Genomic DNA, 20,447 nt, shown 5'->3' on the forward strand with positions numbered 1-20,447 from the left:
GTTAAGTGAAATAAACAAGAAAGAGAAAGACAAACACTATATGGTCTCACTCATATGTGGAATATAAACCAACACATGGTCAGAGAAAACTGTATTGTGGTTACCAGGGGCAATGGGGGTAGGGGGTGGGCACAAGGGGTGAAGGGAGACATATATATGGTGATGGACAAACAAAAATGTACAACCCAAAATTTCACAATGTTATAAACTATTAAAACATCAATAAAAAAATGCTCAAATTAAAACAGAGATACTATTTATGACTGTCAAATTATCAAGAATAAAAACCTTCAATATTGAGGCTACCATAAAAAGGAGAATCTCACACATTCCTGGAAGTGACAATCAGCAAATGTTTCTGGAGGATACTTTGTCTATATATCAAGAAATTTTAAAATATTTTAATTACCTGACCTAATTATTTCATATACATAAAATTCCTTACAGAAATTCCTTAACTTAAGGAAATAGAACTATAAACAAAGAAACGAGTTCATCAGAATATTATTTATATAAGGATAGAAAAGAAAATAACTATCCAACAAAAACTATCCTGAACTATCCAACAAAATAAAAATAGTTTGCTAAATTATTTACATGGCAGAAAATTAAATAGTCTTGAAAATCACATTTCTGAATAATATTTACTAGCATAGGAAGTGTAGTTGATAAAAATATCAAGGCAGAATAAAAACTGTTTATAATAATAATAACTAATATACTTGGTCACTTTACATATAATAATTCGTTTATGCCTTATAATAGTTCTATTAAGAAACTTCTGCAACTTCCTGGGGGAAAATACATTCCAAAAAAATGAAAAGAAGAAAATAAAAAATACACCAAAATGGTAAGGGATGATTTTATTTTATTACACATTTTTATTTCCTATTTTATATATTTTTATATTTCTCAAAAATTTATAACAAACAGAACACTTTAACAACTAGAATTAAAACATGGAAAATATCCAGCACCCCCACGGGGCAGGGAGGTCTGTGTCAGCACCAGAACTATACGAGGGACTGAAATCTGTTCACTTCAACCCCCAAATGGAAACCGCGCATGGGCATCCTCTTAGGAAAACAAGAGGACTAGTGAGATAAAAAACGGACATTGAGTAGAATCTTGACAGTGATATATCACTGCGATCATAGAAAGTTAGGAGGCCTCATCTGAGCTCTTAATTTAACACTTGCTGATCGGCTGTAACACCAGCCAATATCCACCCCAAGGATGAACAAACCGATTCATCGTCTCAGATTTCATGCAGGAGGAAAACGACAACAAACGTACTAAGCAATCAGTACAGGCCTGCTCTCTTGGCTCATCAAATGACTGTATTCATTCACTTCTCAGACAGGAACACGTGGAAGTTAAGAAAGGGCAAAGAGGGATGAAGCTGTGAATATCTGCCCCTCTCCCAGACTGTTTTCAGAAGGTAACTGTAGAAACATCAAGAATGAAAACGAACAGAAAAAAGAAAATTATAAACAGTAAATCAGAAAACAAACTAAATAACCTTTCTAAGTCAACATCTGGCAAACTTCTCATCTGAAGTCAGTCTGTCTCCTTACCTGGGAGCTCCACTCCTTTTGTAGACAAGAGCCATCTTTGGTGAGCTGCATGCAACTCCTGATATTTGCAAATGCTAATCTTTGATAAGCCAGAAGTAAACTGACAGGAGAACATGACAGCAAGGAAGACAAGTGGCAAACTTCAGGACCAGAAAGGCAGGGAATTAGGGCACGGAGGGTATGCAGTGATTAGGGCCCCACTGAAAGCTGATCACTTGCAAAGCCCCCACTGCGCCCGCCCCCCGGCCCTCCCTGCCGCCCTGCCTGCTCCACTGTCCACCCAGCAGGACTCACTAGCCCCTTTGGGCCTCCACGAATCATGAACAAATCCTGTTGTGAAAAATCCTCCATTTTTTTCTATTTTACCTTTAGTTATAACCAATTCAAGCAATCAGAAGTAGATCAAGTGAAAACAAAACACAACAAAAATGAAGCCCTGTCCCTCTAGCCCGACCTGACTCCCCAGAGGAAATCACTTGTCCCACGTCCACAGTGGATGGCCGCACAGACACATGTATGTACATAACACACAGAGACACACGTGGGTTTTTATGTAAGTGGAACACTGTAGATACTATTCTGCAACTTTTTTAGGCATGTATCTTATAGATCCTTCCATGCCTTCCTCATTTTTAAAAATGACTACAGGCTCCTGCAAGCAGGGATGTAACATCACGCGGACAGGACACTCTTAGAGATGCACTGGGCATCACCAGCGTTTTTCCTTACAAAACATTCCTCAGCAAACACCCCTGTTCATGCCTCTTTGTGAGTCCTGAAGGGGCTAACCCGACCTCTGTCTCCCACAAACCATGCCCGGCCGGAGTGTGCCTTTGGTCAGGACTGTCCCTGGACAAGGAGGCTTCGGAGAAGACTGAAGGAGCTGGGCTGTTTCCCCAAGGGCAGAGCGTGAGGAAAAGAAACCTCTTCCTCTCCCAGCTGTGGGCAAGTCCCACATCAAAGCTAGCAGTGGGTGCCCGGCCTCGAGTCTCCGTTCTCCCTCCAACATGTGTTCTTTTTATTTTCACAAGGGATGGCACAAAAGGGATTTAAAGTTCTTGCTGAAATGCACATTTCCCTTCTAAATAGAAGAGGGGGAAAGTCCAAAACTGGAGCCTGAGGTGCTCTGGCTGCACGGAAAGAGCAGGCTGTGTGGAGAGCCCACTGGTGGTGAGTCTCCCCAGGAGAGAAAGCCCACCACACCTCAGACCCTTTTTGGAACAAGGAGAGGCACAAAGGAATAAACAAACTGCTGAGCCTGCCGGGACTGCAGCAGCAACGAGACTTAAAAGGAAGGATGGCAGCTCCTGCCTCATCAACCACAACAGCTGTCTTCAACCTCATCTTCCAACACCTGCTAGCCCCCCAGGTCTGGGGCTGTATCAAGAACCCTCGCTGCTCCTACCTCGTTTCCTCTGGGACAAGATTCACATTTTTGAGGCTGAGCTGGGATTTCCAGAAAACAGGAGGAGCTTCAGTTCCCATATGACTGTGAGTAAAAAGAACACAGGAGGGGTTGCCCAGCAGGGCCCTGGCTTTGGGAAGAGAGTCTTTGACTAGCCCCTGCTCCCACAGGACCCAGTATGGTGTCCCTCTCGGGCCCCTGTCTGGGTCAACTCCTAGCAGAACACCCAGTATACCCAAATGTGTCTTGCTCCACGAGCAAGACTGCAAAGAAAACCTGACCTTGCTAAAACGCAAACAGATTCAAGTTCTGGAAAGATGGACCCCTCCCCAACCCTCCCACCCCTTGTAGGAGGCTGAGTGCACATCTCAGGTAAGCAGAACAAAGGGGCTGCCTCTGTCCACGGAGAGGCACGTACACAGCACCCAGCCCTCCCCCCGGGCTGCTCCCCATGTGCCTGATCATGACACAGTCTCTAGGGAACCTCCTCTGAGAGGACACATCCTCCTGGGAGGACACACACACCAGTAACAGGGCAACACGGCCAGTGAGTGCAAAGTAGGACCCTGGCAGGCGGGGGGTGGAGACAAGAAATTGTAAATGGGAAACGGGCTAAAACCTCAAACACTAGGATGCCTGCCATCTATGGACCCAAAGCCAGGAGGGAGTGACTGCCACGGTCCTCCAAGCCCCACATACCACCTCAGCCCTCTCAGCCGCGAGGCTCCTGCCAGTACCCTCCTCCATTCCCAGAGCCGACCTCAGTGCAGAAGGCTTGTCTGTGGTGTACTCTTTCAAATGCCTCAAATGGCAGAAATGTTTTGGATTTATTTGGATTTTTAAGCCTAATGTTTTATAACGAACCCATTTAAGCAATAGCAATACACCATGATGCAATTTAGCTACTTCAAAAGTAAGGTTAAGGCATTACGGGTCCATTTAATCTCAAGGCTGCTGCTCCCAGGACTCCCCGGATAGAGGTCTAGGCTGGGATGGGACAAGCAGGAGAAGAGTGGGGTATGGCATTCTAGGGCAGTTCACCTAAGAGGTGGGGGCATTCCCCGGGAGGCCAAGTAAGCTCAAGAACCTCTCAATATCTGCACTGTCACAGAGGAGAGATCTGGAAAACCAAGGCCCAGCAAACCTTCATGTGCTCCCACGTCACACAGGACCTGCTGGACGCATGGAACACCTGTTTGAAGCCCTGTCCCAGGATTCCAGAATTGGGCAGAACTCAGGTGCAGAGGCTGAAGGTTAAAAGGCACTGGAGGGGCCCTCCCAGGAGCAATGATGAGCCAGCTCTCCCTTGAGAGAACTTGCTGGTCTGCCCCACTGACACCATGCAAGGGCTGACGCAGGGGGAGGCCCGGCACACTCAGCCCTGTGTCACCTTGGTTACACCTAGCTTTGCTCAACTCCACAGAGTCGAGTTCCCGGTCATTCAGAAGCACTCCTTTCCTTTCCTTCCCCTCATCTTTGTGAACCTGCGACACTGCTCCAAGAAATCAAGTGCTATCCCGGTAAAAATGCCTCAAATGGCAGAAATGTTTTGTCACTTGTGTATTGTCACTCGAGCCTTTTTCTGGGACTCCTGAATCCTGGGGAAACTCATACCACGGCAGAATTGTGGAAGGTCTCAGAAACGGTGAAGAAGCCTGAATGGGGGCACAGAATTCCAATGTTCACACACACACACTCCATTCACTGGAATCTGGAGGCAGTGATTGGGGCAGGGGTGCGGGGGTACATGCGGGAGAGGAGAGGGGAGGGGAGTAAAGGTGATAGTAAACTCAAGACATACACGTGCACACACAGAGAAAAACTGATCTCCACAGAGAGATACAGGAAATTCATTAAAGTCATGAAACAAAATAGACTGCTGGAAAAAAGGAGTAAGACACCAAGGGAAGTTTCTTGGACACTGACATATTCTAGATGCATAAAAAATTCAATGGGAAGGCTGGAAGACAAAGACAAGGAAATCTTCTATAAAGTGGATCTAAACAATAAAGAGATTTAAAACATGAAGGAGAAAAGACAAGGAAATTAAAAATCAATCCCATATAGTAATCAAAACAGTGTGGCATAAAGACAGACACACAAACCAATGGAACACAACAGAGAGCCCAGAAATAAACCCTCACATATACAGTCAAATGATCTTCTACGACACAACAAGGAAAAGAGAGTCTCTTCAACAAATGGTGCTGGAAAACTGGAGATCCACATGCAAAAGAATGAAGTTTGACCCCTACTATATACACAAAAATTATACATTATTTACCACATACAAAAAGAAATATATGCCATATACCAAAATTAACACCATATGCAAAAATTAATCCACATTGAATTCAAGATCTAAATGTAAGACCTAAAACTATAAAGCTCTTAGAAGAAAACATAGGGGAAAAGCTTTATGATGTTAGATTTGGCAGTAATTTCTTGGATATGACACCAAAAGCACAGGCTACAAAAGCAAAAATAGAAAAATGGCACTAAGAACTTCTGCACAAAGAAAATAATCAACAGAGTGAAAAGGCAAGTTACGTACTGAATGGAAGAAAACAATTGCAAATAACATATCTGATAACAATAAGGGGTTAACAGCCAGAACATATAAAGAACTCCTACAACTCAACAAAAACAAGTAACCTGATTAAAAAATGGGCAAAGACATTTCTCCAAAGATATACAAATGGCCAACCAGCATATGAAAAGACGCTCAACATTACTAATCATCAGAGAAATGCATATCAAAACATCATGAGATACTATCTCATACCCATTAAAATGGCCACTATTAAAAAAAAAAACTGTTGTATACGATGTAGAGAAACTGGAACACTTGTACACTGTTGGTGGGAAGGTAAAATGGTGCAACTGCTACAGCAACAGTATGGAGGTTCCTCAAAAAACTAAAAATATAATAACCTTATGATCCAGCTATCCCACTTCTGGGTATATATCCAAAAGAATTGAAAGTAGAATCGCAAAGAGATATTTGCACTCCCATGTTCACTGCAGCATTATTTCAATAGCCAAGAGGTGGAAACAGTCTAAATGTCCATCAACAAATGAATGGCTTAAAAAAAAATCTTGTATACACAGACAATGGAGTATTATTCAGCCTTAAAAAAGGAAGGAAATCTTGTCACACGCTACAACATGGATGAAGTTTGAGGATGTTAGGTGAAATAAGCTAGTCACAAAAGGACAAATACTATATGATTCCACTTATATGAGATATCTAGAGCAGTCAAAATCATGAAAGTAGAATGGTGGTTGCCAGGGGCTGTGGGGCAGGGAGAATGGGAGGAGTTGTTCAATCGAGTTTCAGTTCTACAAGATGAGAAAGTTCTAGAGATCTGTTACACAGCAATGTGAATATAGTTAACACTACTGAATTGTATATTTAAAAATGGTTAAGAGGATAAATTTTATATTATGTGTTTTTTTTTTTTACCACAACTGAGAATTTAAAAATAAGAAATAAAAATTTTTTTTAAAAGTTCAAAATTTGGTGGCTTGCTTTCTGAAATTGCCTGGCTCTGTTCTATGGCACGTTTATCTGGATTTTCTCTTCTCTTCAGGAAAAAGTCAACCCCCAAACTCCAGGCATCCTCTAGAAGCCCAGGAAGGGAACCAGTGGAAGGGATGGGGATTACCGGATAATACAAGACTTGAACAAGCAGGCAGATGGTACAGTCCCACCACTCAGGACAACAAATAATAAATAAATAAATAAATAAATAAATAAAATAATAAACAGCCACACCAAGCACACCCTCATGAAATGTCAGAACAAACAAAACAAACAAGTCCTCAAAGTACACAGAGAGAAAAGAGCAACTCCACACTCACAGTGCCAGGCAAGGCACAGCCCCCACGGACACTGAGCAGCAAGACTGGGAGGTAGAGGACTGAAAGGAAGCCTCCAACATCCGGAGGGAAGACTGCTTTTCACCTCATCTGGAAGCTCCCAGAACATGTACTTCAGCAAAATGAGGGATTAACCAAGAAAGAGGAAGACACAGGATCTAGGATCTGGGTCCCACACAAATGGTGGAGGCTGTTGTAGGAGGGCAGCCCTGGGGCAGGGCCAGAGGACAAATCATGCAAAGCCGACAACTGGGGACCGAAAAGTCCCGCGTGCGTCTGACCATCTGGAAAATAGTACAGATAGCTTCCTGACAGAGCTGAAGGAGCATCTGGAAAAAAATAAGGACAAATACATTAAAAAGCAAATAAGTAAAACTCAAGAAAACATTAACCTCTATAAAGCCAAACTTGGCACAAAAATGGAAATGTAATTGTGCCCCACACGCATGTGGTGTGGCAGACAGGCAGCACCACGCTCCATGGGGTGACAGGGAAGCCTCTGGTGGAGGTGCCATCTGAGGTTACAGCCCTGGGCTGTTGCAGGGGTGGGGGGTTTTGGGGAGGAAACAGGGACAGCGACATGCTTTACGAAGTTCAGGAGAGACACGGGCACCTCAGCACCTCTGCCCTTTATGGCCCAGAGTAGTATCTCACAGGCCTCCGTGAAACAACCCCAGACAGGAGTGAAACAAGCCTCTGTCACTACTGTTTCTGCATGTGCTCTCCCTCCCTTTCTTTCCCCCCCCCCTCCCCCCCTCCCTCCCTCTCTCGGAGAACTGGCGTCTACCCCCCACATGGTGAAGTTCTGGGGCAGGTGTTAGGGTTATCTGAGCAAAGATGCCCTGACTTGAGACCCTGGTGACTGGCCTGCACTGGGGCGAGCTCTGGCCCACCCAAACCCTGCAAGATCAACTGCAGCACAAACATGGGTCACCATCCAAAACGGGAGTACAGAGCAGGGTGGATCTGTGTGGCCTGCCCACCTTGGGCACTGTCCTCTAAGTAGGAGGATCGCTCAGGGGAGGGAACTTGGTGTTTTTGTTTGGTTTTCTTCCTCCGAAAGGAGAAGCTAAACCTCGAGAGAACCCCCAGCCCACTTTTGCTCTTGCTACGACATTCTGAAAAGGCCTCATGCCAGCAGACTTGGTGACCCCCAAAAGGGGGCAGGCCTGTTATCCCAGGTTTGAGTATCAACTGCTGCCATCTGATTTCCTGATCACAGAGACCTACCTCTTGTAAAAATGCTACAGAGCATATTTTTATTTTCCCCACAAAATGAGCTACACTCCATTTGCTTCCCGAGTTCTCTCAGTTTGCCCAAGTTTCCTCTGGGTGAAGAATGCCAAGCATGCCCTGACCTGGTGCAGACGGTAAATGGCACATGGCCCATGGGCATGTCTAGCAGGACAGTCAGTTGCTCGGCCTGTCCACCTGTGGCTGGCCCACTGGGGGCGGCTGTCTGGGCAGGGGCGCTGCAGGCTCAGACCCAAGGGTGATGACAGAAGATGCCCACAGGCAGAGGTCCTCAGAGCACGTCACCTGCTGCTGCACAATCCCTTCGCACTGGGTTTCAGTATTGAATCAAACGATGTGAGCTTTGCCTTTCGGTGTCTGGTGGGTACTTAATACATGTTATCAAAAAGGACACTGAAACGAACTGGTCAGGGGTCAATTCTCCTAGGGGAGTGCTGAAGCCCCAGTCTGAACCTCAAGCCTCTAAGCACCTCATTGCCCTGGAAACCCTGCTATCTGCATGTTAACCACAGCGCAGGGTGAGGGGTCCAAGGAGCAGCCACGGCCCCCTATGCGGTAAACAGAGAGGGGGCAAGGGTCTCACGTGAACATTTTAAAGCATCAGAATCTCTCTGATCTATGCAAAGGCAGCTCTAAGTGAAGTGAGACGCTGGCAAGGCCGCCTTCACAGCTCAGGCGAGCAGTGCCCTTTCCCCACACCTGTTGGCAGCTGCAGAACCCCAGCCTGGCAAGGCTCCGGCAAGTGACAGCTTCTGTCAAATTGGGTCTTGAACACCTCCTTTGCTGGGCTGCTGAGGGGACGGGAAAGGGTGTAGAAAATGCCAGGTACTAGCTACATAGGAACTGCTACTTATCCTTAGTGGTCATTACAACACCATCAGTGATGACACCAGAATTACTGTTACCACACACACGTTCCCAGGCTTCCAGTCTTCACGCTGCTCAAATCCTATTTCTAGAAAAGCCTCACCGTACAACTGCCCCTTCCTCCATCCTTCTCTGGAAAAGCAGTCAACCTAAATTACAGGACACCCAGATGAGAAGCCCATCCCTGGCCAGCAGGGAGCCTAGAGGGTGTGAACCACGGGAGTCTTCTGTTTAGACTTCCAAGGCCTGTGCCTGAGGGCAGAGGCGAGAACACCCCCTCCCCTGTAATCCTTCCACAGGCCCTGGGAAGGAGAAAAGAAACAGAGGGAGCCTTCCCTGAACTCTCAGGAGGGGCTTGGAGTGGCCCCACAGGGACCCATTTGTCTAGCACCACCCACCTGGTGCCCAGCTTGCTCCCGGTGGCCCCCAGGCCTACTCACATGCCGAGTGCAGGCCTCACAGCAAAGTGGTTGTGATAAATAATAAGCACTCCAGGGGTTCAAGGGACTCTTCCTTTTCCTCTTCAACCAAACTGAATTATTTAAGCCTCTTCAGCATTCCACAGATGCATAAAATGTTTGCACATCAAGACCACTGGAAAACCTGGCCAACATCTGCTGACTGCAGAACAGGTAGCAATATTCCAGATAAGGAGGAGGACTTAGTTTCTCATGGTTTTATTCTTTTGAAATTGGGATGAGTAGAATCTTAATAATTTTAATGCTATAAAGCTTAATTCAAAATATGAGCATTAACTTCGCTACCAGGTGAAGCAAAACCCTGTTTTCATCCTGGGGAGAAAAACCTGGCCCAAAACAAACTGGATACTGGCTCGGAGACGCTGCCGCTGGCCGGCACTCTGAGGACAGTGCAGCCCTCTGAAGGCCTACAGAGCAAGGTATTGGTTTGCATTTAATTGATGAGGGAATTTAATCTGTGCCCCCAGAAACCTGCTGGGTACTGAGCACAGGGAAGAGAATCATGGTCTCTCAGAAGCTAGGTATGCTGATGGTTGCAGACCCACAGCATCCCCACAAGGGGAAACAATTCCCAACAAAGCCCTGCCTGTGAAACCTGCTCACCCAGAATGAACAGGACCAAGGGGAGCCACTCCAGATCAGCTCACTATCTATTTGGAAAGATGTTCCAACCCTGATAAAATATTGAAGCCAGTCCTTGGGTTCCAGCAGAGCAGACGTTGGTGCCACTTTAAATAGCCTTGCAGTTAGTAACCAACCTGCATACTTCAGCAGCTCTGAACTTTTAGGATTAATTTCTGCATTAACTATTTTCATGGCTTTTTCTTATTTTTCAAAATTTATGCTATTTATTTACCTTGCCGACGTAGGCCCTAAATATCTCAGCAATGAGGCTTGAGAAGCTATCTTTTTTTATCAAAGGGATTTTCCAGTCCCAACAATATAAAAATAAGCTGATACCCCACTTAATTAGCAATTATAATATTTGCTTTTCCTAAAAAGTAGATATTTGGACTAGAAATTACAAGGATATCAAATTCTAAAACTGCCATAGAAAACCTACTTTTCTGGGGTCTACTAAAGACATCGTGGTACATAATGATGGCAGGCTCTAGTGTCAGAGTTTCCACAGTTTTAATATGGGCACTTTCCAGCTCTGTGACTTTGGACAAGTTACTTCAACTCTCTGTGCCTCAGTATTTCACAGGATATTGTGAGAATTAAAGAAGTTATTGTTAAGCATGTAAACACGTTAAGTACTGAGACCAGCATCCGGCACTTGGTAGGGACTGAATAAACACTGGCATCTCCACTGTTATACAAGCACATGTGCCTAGGGTGCACACATGTCTGTAATCCTACAAAACTAGGTAGGTGTTCATAGCTTTCAAGATAAAACAACTATAGATAATCTTGTAAACTCCTATTATATGTCGATATATGTAAATCAAGATTTTTAATTTTTTATGTTTAATGTGTATAAGATGATTTGATATACACAGTGAAATGATTACTATAGCCAAGCTAATTAACATCTTATCCTCACAGTTACCTTATTTTTTTGTGATGTAAGCACCTGAAATCTACTGAGTAAATTTTCACTATTCAAAACAGTATTATTAACTGTAGTCACCATGCTTACATTAGATCTCTAGACCTACTCATCTTACGTAACAGCTGTGTACCCTTTAACCAGTATTCTTACATTTCCTAAAGACTTTTATAACCACATGTACTTATGTCTGTGCTAGGACTATAGTTATAGACCCAAAAGGGGTGTGTTCACCATTCAGAAGCCCCGTGGTTCTGAAACATCTATAAAATTCTTTAGTTAGACACACACAAGGTTATCCACATATGGTTCTAGGCATACAAAATGGGCTTTCTCTATATATATCATTTCATTACACATATTCAAATACAAAAAAACCTTACTCTCAGGATCAACTTTTAACTTAAATTCAACTAGAAAATTCTACCATAAAGAAAGCAATAGTTTCTCTTCTTTATTAGAAAAAGCAAATAACAATGTAGAAGAAATGACAGAACTGGAAAACCACAATTTTTGAACACCCATTGTGACAGCTGATAGGGCAAGGACCATCAATGTATGATTAAGAATAGTGGGGAGGAGCGACGTCATGCAGAATGGTGGAGGAAGAAGCTCCAGAGGTCAGCCTCTCCATCAAAGCAACACTGGGCCAGAAAGAGTGACTGGAATCAACTGTTTCAGAACTCTGGAGCCAGACTGGACACTTACAAAGATGTAATGAAAGTAGAGGCTGCAGATCTTTGTAATAATGGCATGCACAAGCCAGCTACCATCCCCAACTCCTCAGCCATACTAGAGCTGTGAGGATAGCAGCCCACGTTCTACAGCATCTGCCTGGTGCCAGAGTAGGAAGTGGGGTCCCTGCCCTCCAAAATCTGGGGTTGTGTGCTTTGGTTGGTCTGAGGGTTCCCTGAGGGACTGGAGCAGATAGTAGCCTTGGTTTGGGCCTTCTTGGGCTGATGCAGCTTCCCTCAGAGGCATCTATCAGAAGACTTAAAGGGGCAGGAAGACTTTTTTTTTGGAAACCTTTGTCAGGTCACTGGCTGACTGCAGTTCAGAAAGGAACAGAGAGTTCAGTTACCACATACAATAAAGAATATACACTGCAAAAATAGCTTTTGAAAAACAGCTAGAATATTTGGATAACCACATGCAAAAGAATGAAGTTGGACGCCTACCTACCTCACATCATATAGAAAAATTAACTCAAAATGGATCAAAGACCCAAATGTAAGAGCTAAACCCATAAAACTCGTAGAAGAAAACACAGGAGTAAATCTTCATGACCTTCGATTAGGCAATGCCATAGCTTCAATTACATATGATACCAAAAGCACAAGCAATGAAAGAAAAAAAACAGAGGGGGCCAACCAGGTGGTGTAGTGGTTAAGTTTGCGCTCTCCTCTTCAGCAGCCTGGGGTTTGCGGGTTTGGATCCTGGGTGCGGACCTATGCCCTGCTTATCAAGCCATGCTGTGGCAGGCGTCCCACAAATAAAGTAGAGGAAGATGGGCACAGATGTTAGCCTAGGGCCACTCTTCCTCAGCAAAAAGAGGAGATTGGCAATGAATGTTAGCTCAGGGCTAATCTTCCTCACCAAAAAAAAAAAAAAAAAACACGAAGAAAGAAAAAGAAAAAAACAGATAAATTGGACTTCATCAAAATTTACATCTTTTTTACTGCAAAGGACACTATCAAGAAAATGAAAAGAAAGGGAGAAAATATGTGCAAATTCTATATCTGATAAGAGACTTGTATATAGAATATATAAAGAACTCTTGGGGGCCAGCCCGGTGGTGCAGTGGTTAAGTTCGTGCACTCTGCTTTGGCGGACTGGGGTTCACAGGTTTGGATCCCAGGTACGGACCTACGCACCACTCATCAAGCCATGCTGTGATGGTGTCCCACATACAAAATAGAAGAAGACTGGTATGAATGTTAGCTCAGGGACAATATTCCTCAAGCAAAAAGAAGATGATTGGCAACAGATGTTAGCTCAGGGAAGCTCTGCCTCACCAAAAAAAAATAAAAATAAAAATAAATAACTCTTATAGCTCCATAATAAAAGCAAAACTAACCCAATTAAATAACAGGCAAAGGATCTAAATAGATATTTCTCCAAAGAAGATATCAAATGGCGAAAGATGCTCAGCCTCATTGGCCATCAGGGAAATGCAAATCAAACATGAGATACCACTTCACTCCCACTAGGCTGGCTATAATAAAAAAGACAGGTAATAGCACATGCTAGGGAGGATGTGGAAAAACTGGAAACCTCACACACTGCTGGTGGCAATGTAAAATAGTGCAGCCACAGTGGAAAACAGTGTGGCACTTCATGAAAAAGTTAAACACAGAGTTATCATGTGACCCAGTAACTCCATTACTAGGTATATATCCAAAAGAAATGAAAACGTATGTCCACACAAAAACTTGTATACCATTGTTCATAGCAGCATCATTCATTATAGCCCCGAAGTGGAAATAACCCGAATGTCCATCAACTGAATAGATAAGTAAAATATGGTATAGCCATACAATGGAATATTATTTGGAAATTTAAAAAATGAATTACTGATACTGCTACAACATGGATGAACCTCACAAACATGCTAAGTGAAATAAGTCACAACAGACCCCATACTGTATGATTCCATGTAAATGAAAAGTCCAGAATAGGCAAATCTACATAGAGAGAAAGTAAATTAGTGATCACCTGAGGCTGGGGCAGTCGGGGAGAAAGGGAGAGTGACTGCTAATGGACATGGAGTATCATTTTGGGGTGATATAAATGTTCTAAAATTGACTGTGGTGATGGCTACACAATTCTGTGAATTGTATGCTGTGGGTGAATTGTTATCATATACAAATAGTATCTCAATAAAGGTGTTACAATAAAAAAGTTAGCGGATGACAAGAGGGATGTGTGTGAACACAAAATGGCAGGTAGCATAAGACAGTTCTTTCGTGGTGATAGAACAGTTCTGTATCTTGACTATGGTGGTAATTACATGAATCTATACATGGGATACGACTGTACAGAACTAAATACACTAAATACACACACACGCACACAAAGACTGCATGTAAAAAATGGTGAAAACTGATCAGGTTTCTTTTTTCTTATTTGAGGAAGATTAGCCCTGAGCTAACATCTGTGCCCATCTTCATCTACTTTATATGTGGGATGCCGGCACAGCATGGCTTGATAAGCAGTGCGTAGGTCCGAGCCCAGGATCCAAACCCATAAACCCCAGGAGGCTGAAGCATAGCGCACGAACTTGACCACTACGCCACCGGGCCAGCCCCTGACCAGGTTTCTGTAGTCTATTTAATCCTGGACCTATGTCAACATCCAGGTTCTGATGTTGTACTACAGCTATATAAGACGTCCCACTGGGAGAAGCTGGGTGATGGCCAATGGGAATCCAGGCACCATCTCTGCAACACACTGTGAGTTTATAATTATAGCAAAATAAACCGCTGTTAGAAAGTTATGGGCAGGGAGTATCAGTAAGAACTACAAATGAAACTCTGAGAGCAAATGCAACATTTCCAGGTGTGACAGTTCAGCTACCCAAGACTGCAAGGACCCTCTTCCTGGGGTCAGTGTGAGTGCCCTCGCTGGCTGCATATTCTGGAAAACTATAAAGCAATGGTAAGAAAGGAACTACATGACCACAACCTGAATCTCAAAAAGATAATGAAAGAAGCCAGACATATTGCATGATTCCATTTACATTCAATTCAAAAGCAGGAAAAATTAATCTGTGGTGTTAGGAGTTAAGATAGTGAAGAGCAGAGAGGAGATAATGAACAAGAACATGCACATGGGGGGTTTCTGGGGTTCCAGTAATATTCTATTTTTGACTGGATGTTGGTCACACAGGTGTGTTCACTCTGTGACAATTCATTATTATCTGTGCACTTTTCTTATGTACGTTACACTTCAAGTTCACACAGCTAAGAGGGAAAGCATTAGAAATACTGACCTGCCACACTCGCCTTACTGAACCATGGTATGTTAAGTATCCGTTTTTTGGTGGATTCCTGTAGGCATGATGGGGTTTGAAGAAAGACATTTCCCAAAAGAGTAAATAAAATAAACGGCCTGGGGCCGGCCTGGTAGCGTAGCAGTTAAGTGCGTGCTCCACTGTGGCAGCCCGGGGTTCACAGGTTCGGATCCCGGGCGCGGACTGATGCACCGCTTGTCAGGCCATGCTGTGGCAGTGTCCCATATAAAGTGGAGGAAGATTGGCACGGATATTAGCCCAGGGTCAATCTTCCTCAGCAAAAAGAGAAGGATTGGCATCCGATATTAGCTCAGGGCTGATCTTCCTCTCACACACACACAAAAATAATAAAATAAAATAAAAGGCCTAGTAGAGAAAAAAGGCAGCCTTGGAAGCATTTAGGAAAAAACAAAACCAACTGCAAACTTTTTTCCCAAAGCCACATCTTTTGCCCCTCCCCAAGATGACTTCTAACACCACACATCACGAGTATTTTATGTAAAACTGTCTATCAAGATCCAGTAGCTTTGGCTCCTTCACATGCCCCAGCTATTTTGCTGACAAAACAAAGAACGTGAAAGCCCCATGTTCATGCTGGATAAACACAGTCACACATCACTCAGCCTGAACTTGCTTCTCAAAGACACTACAAAGTTGGACACTGTCCAAAAGAGGGGGGAAAAATGAAAGACATTTAACAAAACATCTAAAAATGAATTATATTTTAGCTGTAATCTTCATGGAAAAATAAAAAGAATAAAAGTGACTCTGAAATACCCTAATTAAACTCAACAGAATGCTATGGGCTTGTCCTTACAAGTCTTCTAAAAACCCAAGAAAGCTCTTGAGGAAACTGTAATAATTAAGAATATTAAAATAGCCTGCATGTGACGAACAGTGTATTTGGGGACAGTATCTTTCAGGTTCAACTGTCTTCCTAAAGATTCTAAATCGAATTTCTTCAGCCATCACCATATGTGACCTACACCATGCACTTTTATAAAAAATGCTTACCACGTAAAGTGGATAAGATATTATTATGAATTGAATGTTTGTGTCCCCCCAGAAATCTATATGTTAAAGCCCTAACCCCTAATGTGGCTATATTTGGAGATGGGGCCTTTAGGGAGGTAATTAAAGTGCAATGAGGTCATAAGTGTGGGGCCCTAATCTGATACGATTAATGTCCTTATGAGAAGAGACATCAGAGAGCTCTCTCTCCACACGTGTGCAAAGGAGAGTCATGTGAGCACATGGCAAGAAGGCAGCTGTCTGCAACCCAAGGGGACAGCCCTCACCAGAAACCAACCACGCTGACCCCTTGATTTCAGACTTCCAATCTCCAAAACAGTGAGAAAATAAACTTCTCTTGTTTAAGCCACCCAGTCTGTGGTACTTTGTTATGGCAGCCCAAGCTGACCAATACAGGTTAATAGTTTTTGAGAATGTGTATTTCATCCTTTATGTATGCAAGAAAATAAAGTAAAAGATTTTATTAAGAAAGATTTATGCAACAAACATTTCCTAAGCTTCTACTAGAAGCCAGGTTCTAGATGCTGCCCTCTTGAAACTAATATTTTAGTAGCAAGGATTTTGCCACCAAGATTCCAAGGCAGAAATAAATGTAAATGAGGAAAGCACTGAAAATATAATTTGACTTGACACAGGACTTGGTGTGGAGATGACGCTGCCAGCAGCGAGAGGCCCCAGCCGTGTTCAGGTAGGGAACCTGGTCTAGTCCGGAGACTTCCAGTTTGTGCAGCAGTGAGAGTCTGGTTGGGTATGAAAATATAGTCAATCAAAAGGAAAACTGACTTGTGAACTGGTACACATGTTTGACTTAGTCCAGGTGAATCATTATTTTTAGAAATCCATGAAGACATAAAGATGAAAACTATCAGATAAGTAGAAACTGCTCCTAGTAATACATATCTCCAAAAATAAGGTTGGTATTCATGAGTATTTGAGGTATTTTACCCCCTGTAGAGCTTGTTTTGGAAATGCGTGCTTTTTATACCTATGTGTCATTATGGGACTGAGTTCCATAATGGGGCAAAGTATAACACTGTTGGCCCAGCTTCTTCCCACTGAAGCTGCAGAGCTCTATGCTGGAACAGGCTGGGGAGTGGAGACACCCGCCACATCCTCCTCAGCACTGTCTGCGATGGAACTTCACATAATACTAGAATAATGTCACTTACCTACATTAAGAACGGGGAGGGGCAATGCAGATGACGTGGAAGCTCAAGACTCCCCAGTGACCCCAGCCTGTCAGTCCCACTTATTTCTTCTTGTTAAGTTTCTGAGAGTCTTCACGATCTGATTAACAACGAACACTGCCAGACTCCCCAGAGCTCTGCAATTCATTGCTATCCTATTTGTTGCAAACATTTTTAAAAGATTCAAATTTATTAGCAAATGTTTTATTATCTGAATGAAAACTATTTGCTAATCTGACTGGGTATAAAATTAATAAAAAAAATCAACAGTCTTCACTCCTATAGTCAAATAGTAACCAGTTAGCGGATATAATGAAGAAAAATCCTGTTTATATTAAAAATAAATACACAGAAATAAGCTTACGAAATGTGCAAGATCTATATGAAGAAATTTTTTAATGTTTCAGAAAGCCACACACAAAAGACTTTAACAAATGGGAAGATGTACCATGTTCCTGCATAGGGAGGCTCATTATAGAAACATCAAGTCTCCTTCACCTATACATTTAAGGTGTATCCAATAAAAATACCAATGGGATATTTTGGCATAATAAACAAATTGATTCCAAGGTTCGAATGGTATGTAAGCAGAATAGCCAGGATACTTCTGAAAAAGAGGAATAAGAGGGTACTAACCTTACCAAATATTAAAACAATTATAAAGCTATAGTAATGTAAAAAAAAAGTAATATTGGTATAAGTCTGGAGAAAACGAGCCATCTAACAGAAACAGAACAGAAAATATCTAAAAAGTAGATAAAGATATACACAGGAATCTAGCATATGATAAAGGAGAAATTTCTTTAATTCATAAAGAAAATGCTGTCAAAAAAATTGATTAGCCATATGTAACAAAATAAACTTGGATACCTATCTTATTCTTTTCAGCAAAGTAAATTCCAGAAGAATCAAAAATTTAAACCAAGAAAAAGTCCATAAAAGAACTAGAATAAAATGTAGCTTTTGCATTATCCTTAAAAGAGTGGACAGTTTGATTATATAAAAGTCAAAATTTCTACGTAGGAAAGAATAAAGTCAGAAGATAAATGGCAAATAAAAAAAATTTAATGCAAATCACAGACAAAAGGCTAATTCCCTTAATAAAGAGCTCCTAAAATCAATAATGAAAAAGACTTACATCCTAAGTAATCTAGCAAAGGAACCAGATTATGTACCAGAAAATACAGATGGCTCTTAAACGTGTGAAGAAATGCTTAACTGTACTCGTCACAAGAGAAATACAAACTGAAAGTACAATGACATATGACTTTTTCACTTATCAGACTGTGCATCAGTTTGCTACTTCCACAACGTACCACAGACTGGCGGCTTAAACAACCGAAATTTACTTTCTCACAGTTCTGGACGCTGAGTCCAAGATCAAGGTGTCAGCACGGGGAGTTTCTTCTGAGGTCTCTCTCCTTGGCTTACAGATAGCTGTCTTCTCCTATATCCTCACATGATCTTCCCTCTGTGTGTGTCTGTACCCTCATCTCCTCTTCTTATAAGGACACCAGTCATATCGGATTAGGGCCCACCCATATGACCTCATTTTAACTTAATTATCTCTTTAGAGGCCTTATCTCCAAATACAGTTACATTCTGAGGTACTAGGGGGTTAGAGCTTCAACATAGGAATTTTGGGGGATAACAGATTGGCGCACTGTTGAAAACAGGTCTTCATAGAGTGCTCAAGGAAATATATATTGGGGCAGCCTCTACAGACAGTAATTTATCAGTATCAAAATTTTAACATATTTCATCAAAGAAGATATATTAATAGACTATAAGCACATGAAAAGATGCTCAACATCATGAGTCATTAGGGAAATGCAAATAAAATGACAATGAGATACCACTTTACCACTAGAGTGGCTACACTCAAGAAGACAGACAATAACAAGCAATGGAGAGGACGTGGAGAAATTGGAACCCTCACACAGTCATGTGTCACTTAACGACAAGGATATGTTCTGAGAAATGTGTCGTCAGGAGATTTCATCGTTGTGTGAAAAACAGAGTGTACTTACACAAACCCAGATGGTATGGCCTACTACACACCTGGGTTAAATGATATAGCCTATTGCTCCTAGGCTACAAATCTGTACAGCATGTTACTGTACTGAATAATGTAGGCCATTGTAAACCAACGCTAAGTATTTGTGTATCTAAACATAGAAAAAGTACAGTAAAAATATGGTAGAAAAGATAAAAAATGGTACACCTGTGTAGGGCACTGAGCATGAGTGGAGCCTGAAGGATTGGAAGTGGCTCTAGGTGAGTCAGCAAGTGAGTGGTGAAGGAATGTGAAGGCCTAGGACGTTACTGGACACTGCTGTAGACTTGATAAACACTGTACACTTAGGCTACACTAAGTTTATAAAAAATATTTTTATTTCTTCAGTAATAAATTAACCATAGCTTACTGTAACTTTTTTACTTTACTAACTTTTCAATCTTTTAACTTTTTGACTTTTGCAATAACACTTAGCTTAAAACACAAACACACTCTACAGTTCTACAAAAAGTATTTTCCTTTATATCCTTATTCTATAAGCTTTTTTCTATTTAAAAATTTTTTCTTATATTTTAAACTTTTTTGTTAAAAACTAAGACACAAACACACACATTAGCCTGGCCTACACAGGGTGAGGATCATCAATATCACTGTCTTCCACCTCCACATTTTGTTGCACTGGGAAAGGTCTTCAGGATCAATAACATGCATGGAGCTGACATCTCCTATGACAACAATGCCTTCTTCTGGAACACCTCCTGAAGGACCTGCCTGAGGCTCATCTTGAGGAGATGTCACTCTTTTCAGAAATACGCCCATGGTGGTTTGCTTGGTTTGTTTCTTTTTTTCTATGTCATCATAGATTCGCTTGTAAACAGATAATGCACAATGAACATTAATGAAAACCTCTCTGTTAATGAAAACCTTTTGGTGTTGGAGTCCATGTTTTCAAACTATTTAAGGAGCTTGTTGAGGTCTGTAAAAGCTTCTGCTAAACCCTTTACTGTGAATTTTCTTGGAAGTTCTTCTTTCCCTCTCTTACAGTTTTCTTTTCCCTTGCTTCTTCTTTTTTATTTTTTATTCATTTTTCTTTTTCATTTTTTCTTTTTTTTTTGGTGAGGAAGATTGGCCCTGAGCTAACATCTGTTGGCAACCCTTCTCTTTTTGCTGAGGAAGACTGGCC

At 42.2% G+C, this 20,447-nt stretch overlaps 1 protein-coding gene across 11 annotated transcripts in view; it reads right to left on the reverse strand.

Moving 5' to 3' along the window:
* The window catches only part of NINL (ninein like), a 143,222-nt gene that overhangs the window by 97,862 nt on the left and 24,913 nt on the right, over window positions 1-20,447 (reverse strand). The window contains exon 1 of one of the 11 annotated variants that reach the window (XM_058563371.1): window positions 1,297-3,250. The exons of the other annotated variants lie outside the window; for them this stretch is intronic. The gene's annotated coding sequence lies outside the window, so the exon portion shown is untranslated. Of the gene's footprint in view, window positions 1-1,296; window positions 3,251-20,447 lie in introns of those variants that run through there. 11 annotated transcript variants of the gene reach the window in all.

Source organism: Diceros bicornis, chromosome 19 (assembly GCF_020826845.1).
Source record: "Diceros bicornis minor isolate mBicDic1 chromosome 19, mDicBic1.mat.cur, whole genome shotgun sequence".
Lineage (NCBI taxonomy): Eukaryota > Metazoa > Chordata > Mammalia > Perissodactyla > Rhinocerotidae > Diceros > Diceros bicornis.